Source organism: Hypanus sabinus, chromosome 8 (genome assembly GCF_030144855.1).
Source record: "Hypanus sabinus isolate sHypSab1 chromosome 8, sHypSab1.hap1, whole genome shotgun sequence".
NCBI classification, from domain to species: domain Eukaryota; kingdom Metazoa; phylum Chordata; class Chondrichthyes; order Myliobatiformes; family Dasyatidae; genus Hypanus; species Hypanus sabinus.
Genome location: NC_082713.1, coordinates 79,762,290 through 79,779,579, shown reverse-complemented (window position 1 = coordinate 79,779,579; position 17,290 = coordinate 79,762,290). Strand labels below are relative to the sequence as shown.

The 17,290-nt window shown below is 41.0% G+C and overlaps 1 protein-coding gene across 4 annotated transcripts in view; it reads left to right on the top strand.

Annotated features, from left to right (window-relative positions):
- The window catches only part of LOC132398264 (muscleblind-like protein 3), a 134,266-nt gene extending 123,714 nt beyond the window's left edge, over positions 1-10,552 (top strand). For all 4 annotated transcript variants that reach the window (XM_059977415.1, XM_059977414.1, XM_059977413.1 and 1 more), the window contains one exon: positions 5,870-10,552. The gene's annotated coding sequence lies outside the window, so the exon portion shown is untranslated. The remainder of the gene's footprint in view (positions 1-5,869) is intronic.
- Positions 10,553-17,290: the final 6,738 nt, after the last annotated feature.

The following is a 17,290-nucleotide window of genomic DNA, read 5'->3' as shown; positions in this document are numbered from 1 at the left end:
GTTATATATATTTTTTTTCTATTGTAATTTATGGTTTTTATTATTATGCATTACAATGTACTGCTGCTGCAAAACAACATATTTCACAACATACAATTTGCCAGTGATATTAAAACTGATTCCAATTCTGATTGTGATATTGATTCTGATTCTCGGGAGCTCATTCCATATATCCATCTTTGGTAATGTTATCCACCGATCAGATTCATTGCTGTCTACATAATGTAGGACTGAAGTTAGGCAGTCCAGATTATATGCTTCTTTACTTGAAGCACATTTGTGAGTGAGATAGTTTTTGACTGTTATTTAACATTTATTTGTTTCCCAGTACAGAAAATATCAAATCAATTCCAAATTTATCAATTTGCTGTTGTGGACATTGATGTCTCTGACAAGGACTTCTGTAGTTTCTCTCATGGTCATTGTCTCATACAGTACAGAAAGAGGCCCATGCTAACCTTTTTTCCTATCTACTGAATATGAAACCCATTTGCCTGCATTTGGTCCATATCCTATTCTAGTCTTGTATGAATAGCCTTTAAGCTTTATTCTGTAAAATGATGGACAGTTCACCCAGTGGCACTTTTCCACCAATACTGACCCTCAGTCTGGGTATTACCAGAACAGTTGGTTATCAGAGCCCAGTAAGATTTGTTCCCAATTAAGCACAATAAAGCTGAAATCCATTTGTGAGCTAAGAAGGGCTGTTCTTGATCAGATGTCACTTCAGTTGTCAGTAGGAAGGAAGGGAGAACTCCTCTACTAGCGAGAGCCATGTCTAGCATCAAGGATGCTGTTGCAGTTATTGGTCATCAATCATCTCAGCTTCCAGGGGCCTAGTCAGACTAATGTTCTGGCTCAGACTTCATCATCAGTGATTTTTTTCTCCAGAAGACTTGTACTGATGGAGGCAGTTCCTGAGATAATATCTGTGAGCAACAATACTCACACAACATTCAGTCTTGACAAGGTACATGGCAAAATCCACAACAAGTAAGCAGATTCATAGAGTTCTGCTCCTCAGAAGCTGTTCCTTCAACCCAACTTGTCTACAATGACCAAGATGCCTATCTATGATTTGACCCATATCCATTAAAACTTCTCCTACCCATAAACATGTCCAAATGTCTTTTAAACATTGGAATTGTACTCAACCTTACTACTTCCTCTGTCAGCTTGATCCATGTACCCACCACACTCTGTGTGAAAATCGGGGTTTGTTGTGTGATGTGGCTCAAAGGGCCAGGGGGGCTATTCTGCCCTGTATCTGAATAAATAAATATTTTTAGTATGTCATATGAAGACAGTATGACCTCAAGGGGAGGCTGGATTAGCTGGGGCATTTTTTTCTGGAATGAAGGAAGTTGAGATGGACCTTTTGTAGAGGTTTATAAAATCAAGAAAGGTGTTAAGATGAATGGTCACAGTCTTTTCCCAGGTTAGGGAAGTCCAAAATTAGAGGGAATAGATTTAAAATGAGAGGGGAAAGATTTAAGAGGACCCCGAGGAGCAAATTTTCACACAAAGGTTGGTGTATTTCTAGAGCAAATTGCCTGAGGAAGTGGTGCAGTTACAATATTTCAAGGACGTATAGACAGATGCATGGATAATAAAAGTTGTAAAGGATGTGGGCCAAATGTAGACAAATGGGACTGTTAGGCACTTCAGTTTGTCCAAAGGGCCTGTTTTCCATGCTGTATATCTCTATAAGGACAACATTGTTTGGATCTCCTGTGGGCGTTGTTTGGGGTGTGAGTTTGCATTCAACTTGAAATACGATGTACAATTGTAGCATGAGCTGTGCTGGCCACAATAGTTGGGAAGGGGCCTAATGCTCGTGATGCTCTCACCAACCCAGAACGCAGAGTGAAAGCTCACGTTATTGCCAGCACATTATGCCTGGGTTCCATGGTTGTGTTCAACACAGAATGAGTTGGATTAGTTCATCATTGTCACATACCAAGAAATATTGAAAAGTTTTAATTTGCCTGCCACCCAGACATTTCATTCCATACTTGGATGCATTGTGTTAAAAGGAAAATAGAATGTAGGGTTACAGAGAAAGTTCAGTGCAGGTACCAGAATCACGTTTATTATCACTGTTTTATATTGATGTGGAATTTGTTGTTTGTGGCAGCAATACAGTGCAGACATAAAAATTACTATAAATTAATGGTGCAAAACAAGCAATATTAAAGTAGTGTCCATAGGTCCATGCAGATTCAGCAAATTGATAGCAGAAGGAAAGAAGCGGCTCTTGAATCACTGAGTATTGATCTTTAGGCTGCTATTACTTAAGAGGATCCGTCCTGGGCTCAGCACGTGTGCAATTATAAAGAAAGCATGGCTGAGCCACTACTTCTTTAGGAGTTCGCAAAGATTCAGCATGATATCTAAAGCTTTCACAAACTATTATAAATGTGTAGTGGGGAGTATATTGACCGCTGTATCACAGCCTGGTATGGAAACACCAATGCCCTAAAATGGAAAATCCTACAGAAAGTAGTGGATATGGCCCACTCCTTCAAGGGTGAAGTGCTCCCCACCATTGAGCACATCTATATCGAGTGCTGTTATGGGAAGCAGCGTCCATCATCAGGGACACCCACTGCCTAGGTCATGTTATCTTCTTTCTGTTGCCAGTACAATCTGCTGGGGCAACACTTCACCTGCGAATCTATTGTGTCTGGTTCTCCAATGCAGCCTCCTCTACTACTACTATTTTGGTGATATTGCCGTAAATCGGGAGACTACTCCGTCAAGCACCTCCTTTCCATCTGCCGAAAGCAGAACTTCCCGGTGGCCAAACATTTTAGTTCAGATTCCCATTCCCGTTCTGACATGCTGGTCCATGGCCTTCTCTTATGCCACAATGAAGCCACCCTCAGGGTGGAGGAGCAACACCTTTTATTCTGTCTGCATAGTATCCATCTTGATGACTTAAATATTGATTTCTCCTTTCAATAAAAAAATTCCCTCCTCCTCTCCTCTTCTTCTATATCCCTGCCCTGACCTCTTTCCTCTTCTCACTTGCCTATCACCTCCTTCTTGGTCCCCTCCTTCCCTTTCTCCATGGTCTACTTTCCTTTCTTGTGAGATTCCTTCCTCTCCAGCTCTTTACCTTTCCTACCCAGCTAGCTACACCTATCACCTCTAGCTATTCTCCTTTCCCTCCTCTTCTTATTTTGACATCTTACCCTTTTCCTTCCAGTCCCAAAGAAGGGTCTCAGCCCGAAACATCGACTGTTTATTTATTTCCATAGATGCTGCCTGACTTGCTGAGTTCCTCTAGCATTGGTGTGTGCTGTAGAAGGTACAAGAGCCTCAGGACTCACAGCACCAGGTTCAGGAACAGTTATTACCCCTCAGCCATCAGGCTCTTGAACCAAGGGGGAGAGGTTCATTCAACTTCATTTGCCCCCATCATTGAAATGTTCACATTCAAGGACTCCTTATCTCATGTTCTTGATATTTATTGCTTATTTATTTATTACTATTATTCCTTTCTTTTTGTATTTGCACAGTTTGTTGTCTTTTGCACACTGGTTGAACACCCAAGTTGGTGTGGTGTTTCATTGAGTTTATTATGGTTACTATATTATTATAGATTTATTGAGTGAGTATGCCCGCAAGAAAATGAATCTTAGGATTGTGTATGGTGGCACATATGTACTTTGATAATAAATTTACTTTGAACTTTGAACTATATCTCCTTCCTGATGGTAGTTATGCAAGGAGGGATGTCCCAGATGGTGAGGGTCCTTAACAATCAATGCCGTACCTCTGAAGCACCGTTTCTTAAAGGTGTCCTCAGAGGTGGGGAGAGTTACACCTGAGATGCAGTCCTGTGCATTTGATCTTCCAAACCAGGCTGTGATGCAACCATGAAAATATTCTCCACTGAACATCAATAGAAATTTGCAAGAGTCATACCAGATCTCCACAAGCTCCTAACAATGTAGAGCCACTGACACTACCTTCTTTGTGGGCCCAAGACAGATCACTGGAGACATTGTCACCAGGAACTTGAAGCTGCTCACTCTTTCCACCACTTACCCCTTAGTTTCTTAAAGCTAAGGTGCTCCAGAAATACAATAATTACGGGAGTACAAACTGGCCTTTTTATTCAGTGCTTTGCCCAGGACTAGACACTCACTGGCCACTTACCTCCTTTACCTAATAAAGTGGCCACTGGGTGTATTTTTGTGGTGCTGCTGCTGCTGCCCATCCACGTTTTGTGCATTCAGACATGCTTTTCTGCATACCTCTATTGTAATGTGTGGTTATTGAGTTACTGAGTTAGCTTTAACCAGTTTGGTCGTTCTCCTGGACCTCTCACATTTTCATTCACAGAACTGCCACTCACTGGATTTTTTTTTGTTTTTTTTTCACTGTTCTCTGTTAACTCTAGAGTCTGCCGTGCGTGTCAATCCCAGGGGATTAGCAGTCCCTGAGATTGTCAAATCACTCCATCTGGCAGCAACAATCATTCCATGGTGAAAGTCACTCAGATCACATTTCTTCCCCATTTTGATGTTTGGTCTAAACAACAACTGAACCTCTTGACCATGTCTGTATGTGTTTATGGATTGAGTTGATGCTATGTGATTGGCTGATTAGTTATTTGTGTTAATGAGCAGGTCTACCTAAAAAAAAGTGGCCACTGAGTGTAGGTCAACAGGGTGGGCTCTCACTGCAACACTCACATTCTCTGCTGATATTACTACATAGGCTGACACCACCACTGTATATGGCTGTCTTCACACTTCTTGCTCACCACTTCAGCGTTGAGCAGAACGGGCTCTGTCTGACCCAAGCTTGGTGCCGCACTGCCCTCGATGTGGTGCAGGGGTCCAGGCCTGTCACTCCACTTGCTGATCCCACTGCTCTGATCATCGGGGAACCCCCGACTGGCAGCTGGAAGGGATGGATTGTACCCTGCTACCTACTTGGAGCATCTGCTGGATTTTGCTGCAATGCCTGGGCCAGCCCACATCTCTGGGCCATTGAAAGGCTAAAAGACACACAGTTAGGTTATGGTGAGACGAAAGGGTTGAAGCTTAAAGGTATCATCTTCAAACTTCAAAAGAGATTGTAGGATGAGCAGAAAATGGAACGTGAGAAGCAAGATTGGATGTGTGGACTTGAGTCAATCATGACTGCCACTGGGTACGTTCTTTGCCAGTGAGTCAGGTGAGGCCTTGCAGGCCCGCCGTGGCTGATAGTGGGAAGACACAGTCTCACCTCGTCAGTCTGAGTGCAGAGCGTGCAAGCTGTGAAAGGTAAGTGTGAGGAGACGAGCCAGTAGTGGTACAATACAGCATGTGGGTGTCGACCAATGACCCTGACTGTTGGCTGGTCAGTTTAGGGACTGTGGGACATTCGGGTGTGTGAACTCTGTTACATGGACTCTGTACTCGGGTCCTTGGCACTTGGCCTTGGACAGACACCTGCTGAGTTTTCCCCTTGTCAGACTTGCTGACCACACCATCCCAACCCAGCTGGGGAAATTTATCTCTCCTCCCTGCCCTCTTTTCCCCTGGAGCCGAGTATGCATAGTGTAATTCCATATGGTACAACCACTATATACCTAATATATGCAAACTAAACTAAGCCCTGCTCTTATTATTAATTAAAGTAATGCTCCCCAAACCTATTAAAGTCAGCTGCTTTCTGCATTGGTAAGATGCAACTGTGAATCTCTGAGTTCAGGTAATGGTAAGTTATTAATTAATGTGGTTGTGAAAGATTATGTAATTTACAGTGTGATGTATCAGGGTTGAATAAGGTTAGGCAGGAAGGTTGAATAATATATTAAGACATCTGCTTCATACTCTGACTCTGCTTCTTCCTTTCGCTTATACTATAGGACGTCAGGCTGAAATACTGAACAGCAATCTGGTGGAGTACCAGAACTTCTCCTTGGGGAGCTGCACATGGCCTTTCTGTACATACTCCCATCACTTCCCGCCTACCATCTCTACAGTAAGCCTACCACAGCCTACATGCTAACCAAAACCAAAATGATGGGAATGTCAAGAAGAAAAACAAAAAGCACTATAAAAATGTCGTATATTTACTTACTCCTGTTAGACACTACGTATGTGTAGTAATTAAATGAGGTATACTACTTCTTATATCTCATTGCTGTAACACATTTATAATCAATTCATGTTAATAGTGAAAAGCATTTTCAATGTATGAAGACTGTTGGTTTAATGTATATTAATGGAAATTGGTTATCTGTCTCAATTTTTATGTAAGAGTGTTATCTTAACTAAATGTTAAGTTTACATCAGAATAAAAAAAATAGTTTTGTTTTTAAGGAAATGTCTTTCATGAAACATATTCCTCAATAGCCTCCTATTTGATCATGTTCCCTTTTAACAAAGAAAAAATGAATGTCATTGAGAAACAGGACAAAAATAATCAAATTAGTTGAGTGAGCATGCCGTTACCTGTGTATCCTCTTTCCAATTATGCCTTGTCTGTGTAACATCAAATTTTATAAACTTGTAGTACAGGCAAATTTAATGGACATGTTTTGTATAGCAATATTTTCAGTATAAATATGCATGCTTCACAACTACACATTAGCTAGTTATGATCAGGGACATTGCACAGTGCTCAACCATATAAATATTTCATTCAAAATCTTAGAACAACTTATATTATTACTACCTGTGTGAACATATTACAAAACAATTCCACTAATATTGAAGTGGCAGATTTGCACTGGCTAACCTGTAGAGTTGGTGAGTCATGGTAACAGCCAACATCAGAGTGAAAACTGGCATTTCTGCTAACGGCATGCTCTCTAATATAAATATTTTTGTCCTGTTTTTCCTCCTGAACTGTTGTGATAAAATAGGCCTGGCTATTGTGGAATAGCCTTGCATGTGTTTGTGTATAATCTCATTATATAGCTGGTCAGAACTACTTCCTTTTCATTGTGTTCCAGTGCCTCAGAGAGAGCTAGGCGAGTGTCACCAGCCTGAATGAATGTTGTGTGCTGACATGATTAAAACAGGCCTGGTTCTTCGAAGCTAAGACAAAATAACTTGGCCCAATCATTTCTGTAATTTGCCATTGAGGTATAGTAGGGAGTTGTTTTTCACTGTGATAGACCCTAGAGAAGAGCTTTCACTGGCAGCCTTGGGCCCTACACATGCTTTGAAAGCATTGGTTGGGATCACAGGAATAATAAACTTGGCTCAGCAGTGGAACTTCAATTATAATGGATGGACCACATTAGTTCCCCCTTAACAGGGTGAATTGGAGAGCTGTTGGGAAAGACCAAGGTTAACACTCAAAAGGATCTAGGAACTAGTGAGGCAGTGGACCCATCCAGAGTCGGGTAAAACTGACACTGCCTGGGGCAATTCACACACCCTCCATTTACAATCCTGCTGCACTGTGTAATGTCCCAGGTGATGCCATTTGAAAGCTGGGTATGTATAAAACCTATTTTGGATCTCTACTGCAAATGTAAACCAGTGGTTTTAATACTGTGTTAACAGAGGGAGGAGGAAGGTGCTGTTTGAATGTTAAGAAGTATATAACTAGAACAAGTCCATTCATTCCAATGGAAAATTCAGGCTTGGGTTGGTAACCAGCAAGTAACATTCAAACCACACAAGTGCCAGGCATGTCTAACATCTAACTATCTCCCCAGACATTCAATATTCATTACAAAATCCAATCCATCAATATCCTGGAGGGGAGGGCTCACCTTTACTGGGGATATCCCAAATAAAAAGTATGGCTATGAAAACAGAGTTCTGTTCACTGAGTGACTCCTCATTTGACTCTCCAAAGCCTTTCCACCAACTACCGAATCATAAGTCTGGAGGCTAATGGAAATCTCCCACACTCAAGAAGCTCAACAATAACCACTACTGGCTCTCCATCGACATTAACTCTCTCCTCCAACCACTCACAGTGGCTGAGACGTCCACCATCAAACTCAGAACAGTAAAGGAGCAATGCAAACGCATTTCCTGCAGGTTCCCCTCCCAATCACACCCAATCCTGGTTTGAACATTGTCACTGGGACAAATCCTGAAACTCCCCACCTGATTTATCGCAGACACTTCAAATGGGTGAATCAACATCACTTCCTCAAGGGCATTTAGCTTTGTGTAATAAATGCTAGTCTTGCCAGCGACCATTTCTCTTGGATGAATATAATGTAAAGAATAACCCTCTGAACTGAATATCTAACCTTCATTCACACTGCCACTTCCCCATCCCAAATGCAGGAGAATGTAAATTCGGATATTAAAATAACTTCTCAAAAAAGGAAGGTCAGAGCTTTTCATTAATAAGTACTATGGAGATTTTTATAGTAGTTTAGTGAGATGCCACAGATGTTTTAATATCGCTGGCAGATTACAAAAGAGAGATTTAAAAGGAACGTAATAAGCTCAAGTCACTAGTGTCGCCAAATAAAAAAGGAAAATGTGCAAAAAATGCCACTTTTAAAGCCGCACTACTAAGAAAAACAATATTAAATGTGCAATCAGTTATTCCAGTGATTTAACTAAAAGGAAGTCGCTAGACTATAAAAGTCATTAGCTCATATACATTCTTCATTATAGTCACATTGTCTAAGCGTGACTCTAAATAAAAAGTTCCTGCTCCAAGGAATCGTTTCTTTGTATCACATAAATGGATGGGCTGTTCTCTGGTATTAGTTACCGTTAGTCTCAGTCCCCATTCAATTTCAAGTCACCTTATCACTAAACCATCTCTTTCACATTATCCAGTTTTGTTCTTCTTTTCTTTAGTTCTCTCAGCCTTATGCAAATGATATGCAAGAAATCCTGAGTCTTGGATAAAACGGGTCACACAAAGAAAAGTGGGAAGAAAGAGAGTTGAGGACAGAAACAGGGAATTTTCTAGATAGGCTGGATAAAGATATTAATCTTCACCACAAGCGCATCACAAAGCTAGTTTAATGACAGTAATCAGAATAGTGCTTTGAAGCCACTGAAATGGTTATATTAATTGGGAAATTCATTGTTAACAGCCATATGTTCCTTTAACTACTTGGAAATTTTAGTTCATGTAGTTTGCAGCGTCTGTTGGTGAATCTGACAGGATTATATAGTACTAAATTACTTCATTCTTGTGTGTTTCACAGTAAATGTATGCTGAGAATGAAAAATCTATGGAGAAAAAAGTTCCATTCCTCTCAGAAGGATCAGCAAGATAATGATATAATTAAACTGCGTGCCTGTGATAGGCCTTAGATGCTATAGTGGTTTCAATGATATAATCTTTAGAAGTTTGAGCCAATAATCTCAATGTAAGTACATAACAGCACACAATATAGTATCAGTGATAAGACTCAAATCTAAATATTTCACTTTCTAACCCTGATTGCTGTAGTTTCTCAACTTCTTATGTTGATTGCTTAGTTTTAATTGCAGTCAGTTAGAAACTAATAATTTAAATCTGAGGGACTGTTAAAAGAAGTTTGGTTTTAACATTTGTATTTGAAAGCATTTATTAATTCATTAAAAGTCATTTATTTTAATGCTAACCTTCACTGGGATATGGTAAAAGTTTAATACAATACATACCTAGTTTATGTAGTTTACATTTTAGTACAAAATTAACTTTGTATGTAACTCTTACAATGATAGATTCATTGTTAACTAATTATGATATTGAGTTGTTGCTATGGCAACAAAACTACAACATGGCTACCTTTGTATAAATTATTTGTGAATTTTCACTTGTAATTTTAAAAAAAATGTACATCGGCATGAACTTAAAAAAGGTACAGTTAGACACACTCAGGCAAAATATCCTTTGACTATCTTAAATACCCAAAGTTCCACTCAAAACGTACATGACCTGAATCTGTGTCTGTACATTTTATTTCTCAGTCAAAGTGGTTTACAACACATTGAGGTAGAACCGGGTTTTATAACTAGAAAGTGTGGTATGGTGTTGTAAAATACACTCTGAAAAATCTGAGATTGCTGCAGTTTAACTGATTTGACCTGTTAGTGTGTGATTGTGTGTGACACATCTTTTTTTTGCACTTATGTACATAGTTATTGAAAGAAAAGAAATCAGATCTTATTTTGAATAAAAAAAAGGATTGTGTTAAATACGGGAAAGTTTGTTACGGTAAATAAGTTTGGCATTGCTAATAGTTTGGGGGAAAATAAAGGAAAGGAGGAATGGTTTTTGCTATAAACACTTATCCACAAGCATGACGGCGCTGTGCTGTTAAGAAAAGCTTTGTAGTTCTGCCATAGCTTTACTGTGTAATGAACGGTTCGAGAGGCTGAAACCAAACCCTCAGCAGCCTGATATTATCCTACTGTTGAAATACTCTAAACTGTAAAACAAAGAGAAATTAGCCATCAACACACAAAATAAACAGAAAACAAAGCAAATCATGTTACACTGATCTGAAAGGTCCAAGTTCTACAATACTGTACACAGACGCACTCTCACGGTGGAAGCCTGATTTTGTTGCCATGGCTGCTTTTTGGTAGCAGCTGAGGGATGAGAGACGTTTTTTTTTCTGGTTCACCATAAGCATCTGTAAATGGGGACATGTGCAGTTGTTCATTTAAGGTGCATTCTGTCACTTTATACCCGGCGCCAGAAGGACTTTTCTGTTGTGCATCTGAAACTCCAAATTAATTTGAAATCTAACAAGTATGTGTGTGTGTGTGTGTGTGAGAGAGAGAGAAAGATTGTTTCTGCGACAAGTTAGAATGTGACTACACCCTTGCACTTTATTTAATACCACTCCTCCCCACCTTTCACAGCTCAGAGTACATGAACTGATTTGCTGTGAATGTAATGTTTCCCCTTCGAAGCAGTGGTCCCCAAATCGCACAGAAGCTGAAGCTGTTCATTCCCTCAACTGCTACAAGCAAGACAGTAGCTTTGAATTTCTTTTCTCTTTAGATTGCTGCCAGATTAGCTTGCTATAGTGCTTGTATGTGCTTTAGATAAAATGTGCTGTATGCTACATATTTCAGTATTTTACCTTTTGCCATTGATTAATTTCTGACCTTTTAAAAAAATAAAGTGCTTAAAATGGTAAGCTGTTTGTAAATTAATTTTATTCTCACGGACGTCGGAGTGAATGAGATGGCAAGTCTGTACATCTTCTTGTAACTGCACTAATCTACAGATATTGACTACAGTCAGCCTTCACCACATTGATCCCATTGTGAAAGGGACACATCTTCACATTGAGGCCAAATCTCCAAAACGGCAGCAGAATCACCAGTGAGTTACTGGAAGATAGATATCACTTTTCCATGGTTACTGGAAGTGTCTAACATTAAATGTTCGTCTCATGCTGATAAACTGATCAGAGCAGATTTAAAACTGTCATGATCTTTACTTTCTTTGCAACCCTTCCCATCCTCATTACTAGCAATACTGTGGGTGATTTCCAGTCCTCAAGCACTATTCTATCCCCTGTCACTCTATCACCCTGCCCTCCTTCTCCTTTCACAAATCTGTGAATGCTGTCAGCTTCCTGTCAGTTCGTTGTTCCACCACTATATTTAGATCCTTCCCTTCAGGTTTCTTCTCCTCCCATAATGGCCGTACCAAATAATATTGCGCTCTGTGACAGAGAGCAGCGTAACCTATCAGCTATCTGTCTCATGGACTTGTCTCTAATCAGATTATACCTTTCCAATGACTCCCCTCTTATCCTGCTGGAGACTGGATCCATCATTACTATGCAGCCATAGCCCAGTGAGATCACCTGCCTCTCTCCCCACTTCCATAAACTTACACCCCAACATCTAGCCTTGGTCCCCTGCTCTCTTCCTGCTATGCTTACTTCAAAGTTAACGTAAAGTTATTATCAAAGTACATCTGTGTCACCATTTAATACCCTGAGATGCATTTTTTTAAGGACATTCATGGTAGATACAAAGAAACACAATTGAATCCATGAAGAACTACACACGAAGATGGACAACCAACCAATATGCAAGTCCAAAAAGAAAAACAAACAATAAATATATAAATAATATCGAGGACATGTGTTTTAGAGTTCTTGAAAGAGAGTCCATGGGTTGTAGAATCAACTATTTATTGAGGTGTGTGAAGTTATCCACACTGGTTTAGGAGCCTGATTGTTGTAACTGTTCCTGAACCTGGTGGTGTGGGACCTGAGACTCCGTGCCTTCTTCCCGATGGCCTGGATAGTGGGGTCCTCGATGGTGGATGCCACTTGCTTGTGGCAGTACACCTCGGAGATGTGTTCAGTGGTGGGGAGGGATTTTCCTGTGGTGGTCTGGCCTGAATCTACTACTTGTGTTTCCATAACAGGCCAGTATGCAGCCGGTCAGGATAGTCTCCACTATGCATAAATAGAAAGTTGTCAAGTTCCAGATGGAGTGCTGGATCTGTGCAGACTTCTAAGAAAGTAGAGATGCTGCCATGCCTTCTTTGAAATGTCACTTACATGCTGAATTCTCTCAAATGATAACTGTCGAGACGTAGAGCATGGAAACAGGCCATAGAGCTCAACTAGTTCATACCAAACAAGATACCCATCTAAACTAGTCCCATTTGCCCATCTTTAGTTCATATCCCTCTCAATCTTTCCTGTCCATGTGCCTCTCCAGGTACCTTTTAAATGTTAATGTACCCACCTCAACCACTTCCTCTGACAGCTAATTCCACATGTATACCGCTCTCTGAGTGGAAACATGGTCGCTCAGGTTCCTTTTAAATCTTTCCCCTCTCACCTTAAATCATGCTCCCTAGTTCTTGATTCATCAACCCTGGACGAAAGACTGCATATTCACCCTGTCTGCGCCCCTCATGATTTTATATACTTGCATAAAATCAACCCTCATTCTCTTTTAACTCTTCTCTTCATAACTCAGATCCTTGAGTTCTGGCACCATCACCCTAAATCTCAGCACTCTTTCTGGCTTAAGGGTAGCAGGATGACCAAAACCAATCACAATATTCCAATGTGTGGCCTCACCAATGTCTTGTACAAGTGCAAAATAACATCTCAACTTAAGTACTCAGTGCACTGACTGATAAAGTCCACCAAGTCATAAACCTTCTTCACCACCCTGTCAATCTGTAATGCCAGTTTCAGGTAACTGTGTCTGCAATCGCTGCCTCAGGTTCCACGTGAATGCTAGTAACCATCATTTCCGCTCATCGTGACCTGCAGTGCTTCAGAAAAATGTGGGCTCTTGTGCCTCGCTCCATCATTAAGATCACAGCTAATTCTGCACGTCATCACTACTCCGCTGCACAATGTTCCTTGATCAAAATGTTCAAAAGCCTATTGATCTCTTCCCCGAATCTTCCCAGGACTGAGCCTCAGTGGTATTGCATAAAGGATTCCAGAGCTTTACTCTCCTCTGGGTGAACACATTTTTGAGTGGTTCATCCCTTGTTTCAAGACTCCCAGAATATTAATTTACAGGTTGAGTGTGGTAAAGAAGGCAGATGCAATGTTGGTATTTATTTCAAGGGGAATAGAATATAAAAGCAAGGAGGCTTTATAAGACACTAGTCAGGCTGCACTTGGAGTATTGTCAACAGTTTTGGGCCCATATCTCAGAAAAGAGATATTGGAGACAGTCCAAAGAAGGTTCTCGGGGATTCTTCTGGGAATGAAGTGGTTAATGTACGAGGAGTTTTGGGCCTGTACTCATTGGAATTTAGAAGAATGCATGGGGATCTCATTGAAACTTACTGAATGTTGAAAGGACTAGATAAGATGGATGTGGAGAGAATGGTGGGGGAATCCAGAACTAGAGGGCACAGTCTCAAAATTGAGGGGTGACGTTTTAGAACGGAGATGAGGAATATTGTTAACCAGAGAGTGGTAAATCCATGGAATGCTCTGCCACTGTCTGAATTGGAGGCCAAGTCTGTGGGTATATTTAAAGCTGAAGTTGGTAGTTTCCTGGTTAGTCAAGGCATCAAAGGATATGGCAAGAAGGCAGGTGTATGGGGTTGAGTGGGGTCCAGGATCATCCATAACGGAATGGCCTAATTCTGCTCCTATGTCTTAGGGTCTTAAGACTGTGCCCCAGATTCCTAGCATATCAGTCCAGGGAGGTATCAAGTCTTGGCACAGTGGCATAGTGGTTAGCATAATGGTGTTACAACTCCTATAACCCTGGTTCAATTCTGCCACTGTCTGTTAAGTGTTTGTATGTTCTCCCAGTGACCCTGTGTGTTCTCTCCCACATTCCAAAGATGTACAGCTTGGTTGGTTAATTGGTCACAAAGCTGCTTGGGCAGGTTGGGTTGGAAGGGCCAGTTACTGTGCTGTACCTCTAAATAAAAAAAATTAAAAATAAATAAAAGTCCTGAAAGAATTTTGTACATTTCAATGAGATCTTTCTTTTTTTTTGTAAATGCTGATGTGTAGAGACCTTGTCTGCTTAATCCCTCATATAACACATCCCAGAAATCAGTTTGGTGAAACTTGACTGCATACCTTCTATGGTTAGTAACGCATACAAAATGCTGGAGGAATTCACCAGGTCGGGCAGCATCTATGGAGGAGAATAAAAGGCTTCAGGCTGAGACATTTCTTCAGGACTTGATCCTCCTCCATAGATGTTGCCTGATTTGGTAGGTTCCTCCAGCATTTTTTATGTCGTGCTCAAGATTTCCAGCATCTGCAGAATCTCTTGTGTTTTTATTCTTTTATAACTATATGCTTGATAAGACTTGCATATGATATTCCAGATGTGGTGTGACCAGGGACTTACAGTATTGTGAAAAAGTCTTAAACACATGTTAAAAAATACTGTAAAGCAAAGATTCTTTCAAAACTAAGGATTTGAAAAGTTTCTAATTATCAAAAAGTTTACTAAAAAGAGCAGAAAATGATAAAATAAATCAAATCAGTATTTGATGTGACCACCCTTTGCCTTTAAAACTGCATCAATTCCCTTAGGTACATTGTCATACAGATTTACAAGAAAATTGGCTGGTTGGTTGTTCCAAGCATCCTGGAGAACTCACCATGGCTCTTCTGGAGACTTTGGCTGACCCAGTGGCTTCTGTTTCTCCAGGTAGTCCAGACAGCCTTAATGATGTTGAGATCAGGGCTCTGTCCATCAGAAATAAGGGTTTAGACAGAGGTTCCCAACCTTTTTAATGCCATGGACCCCTAGCATTGACTTAACCTTGACCACAAGAAGAGATTCACACCAACCATGTCTCCAAGGTAATTCCACCATGGACAGCCACAGGCCTGGCTGCAAAAGAAAGAGAGTTGGGCATAGGGTGAGCAATCCCATCCCAGAAAAACCCAGTGTTGCAGAAACACCAACAGGTGCTCCAAAGACTTCATCCCTGGGAGAGGAAGGATGCACCTGGGGAAATCTTGAAAGTTTAACCCAGGACAGAGGAGACTGGTGAGCTACTGATGGTGGCCTACACCCCAGTAGGGTTGATGGGCTTAATCACCTTGTGTTTCTCACTCCCTTCCCCCCACCTTTTAAATTTACTCCTCAGCCTTTTTTGCCCAGTCCTGCCAAAAGGTTTCAACCTGAAATATCGACTGTACTCTTTTCCTAGATGTTGCCTGGCCTGCTGATTTCTTCCAGCATTTTGTGTGTGCTGCAGTAGTGTGAGCAGTTTTGGGCCCCTTATCTAAGAAAATATGTGTTGACATTGGAGAGGGTCTGGAGGATTTCCCAGAAATGAAAATGTTAATGTATAAGGAACATATGATGGCTCTGAGGCTGTACTAGTTAGAGTCTAGATGAATGAGGGAGATCTCTTTGAAATCTATCAAATATTGAAAGGCCTAGATGAAGTGGATGTGGAGAGGATATTTCCTGTGGGGGAGCCTAGGACCAAAGGGCACAACTTCAGAATAGAGATGAGGAGGAATTTCTTTAGCCAGAGAATCTGTGGAATTCATTGCCACGGGTGACTGTAGAAACCAAGCCATTGTGTATATTTAAAGCAGGGGTTGATAGGTTCGTGATTAGAAAGGGCATCAAAGATTTTGGGGAGAAGTTAGGAGAATGGGGTTGAAAGGGATAATAAATCAGCCACAATGGAAAGGTGGAGAGACTGGATAGGCCAAATGGCCTAATTCTGCTCCTATGTCTTGTGGTGTTATGGTATTATTAAAGAGAGAAATGTAACAGATACAATACATAAACTAGTCCTGCAGACAGCAATAAGATACAACTTATGCTGCATTGTTGCTGTTCTAGAGAGATGAATAGCAGTTCACCTGGACTATAAAATAAAAATCTCCGGAGAGGGGTTTTCAAGAGAGAAAGAAGATCAGGGATGTAGAGAGTATAACAGTAAGCATGATTTGTTTTCCAATTTCATGTAAACAGCTCCCCTTCTGTCCTTTTATTCCCTCCTCCTGATCTACCAACTTCATTCTACTCTCACTCCAGCCACTCTACCTGCTCAGCAGCCACAGGCACCTTCCACTGGTGCCCCACCCAATCTCCCTCATTTAATTCCATGCTCCACCATCATTTCCTAAAAGATTCCATCATCTGCTGCGATTGTCACTTCCCCTATCATCTGCTAGTTTCTGTCGCAACTTACACTCTTCCAGCCTCCACCTGCCTATCATCCACCCTCACCCAGATCCACCTGTATCTTTTCAGTTCTTGTTTCACTCTTTCCCTTCACCATTCTATACTGACTATACCCCCGCACCTTTTTCAGTTCAGCTGAAGGGTTTTGACCTGAAATGTCTTTTCCCTCAAAATGTGCTTCCTGACCCACTGAGTTTCTCTAATGTATTGCTTTTGCAGCTCTAGTTTTTGTTTTGTTCTTTACTTTGTTCCTGGACTCATCCACTCAGAATTCTCACTGTTCCACTGCAATGTCACAGCATATCGCTCTGAGTAAAGAATAAGTAGAACAAGCTGGCTGTCCTGTTGTGCAGTCCAATGTGGTGCAAGAGCAGCTCAGTTAGAGCTTATCATCTCAAAGCCTCAGCATCCTCTGTACAGCTCGTGACATGAGTGTAAAAGCGTTAATCATTTGAATGGAACTAGGGACCAGCAGACTGAGCCACTTCCCCACTGTGCCAGCGACCTGGCTTTGGTCCTGAGCACTGTGCAGTCTGCACCCAATGGGCTTGAGTGTCAAAGTCAGAAGTTAGAAGTCAAAGTTGAGTTTATTGTCATATGCGCAGGTATATTTATGCAGAGGTGCAATGAAAGTTTTACTTGCAGCAAAATCACACGCATCGAATTAGAGATACAATATTCACAAGAAAAGCATAAATTATACAAGAAAGAACACAATTAGGACAAAA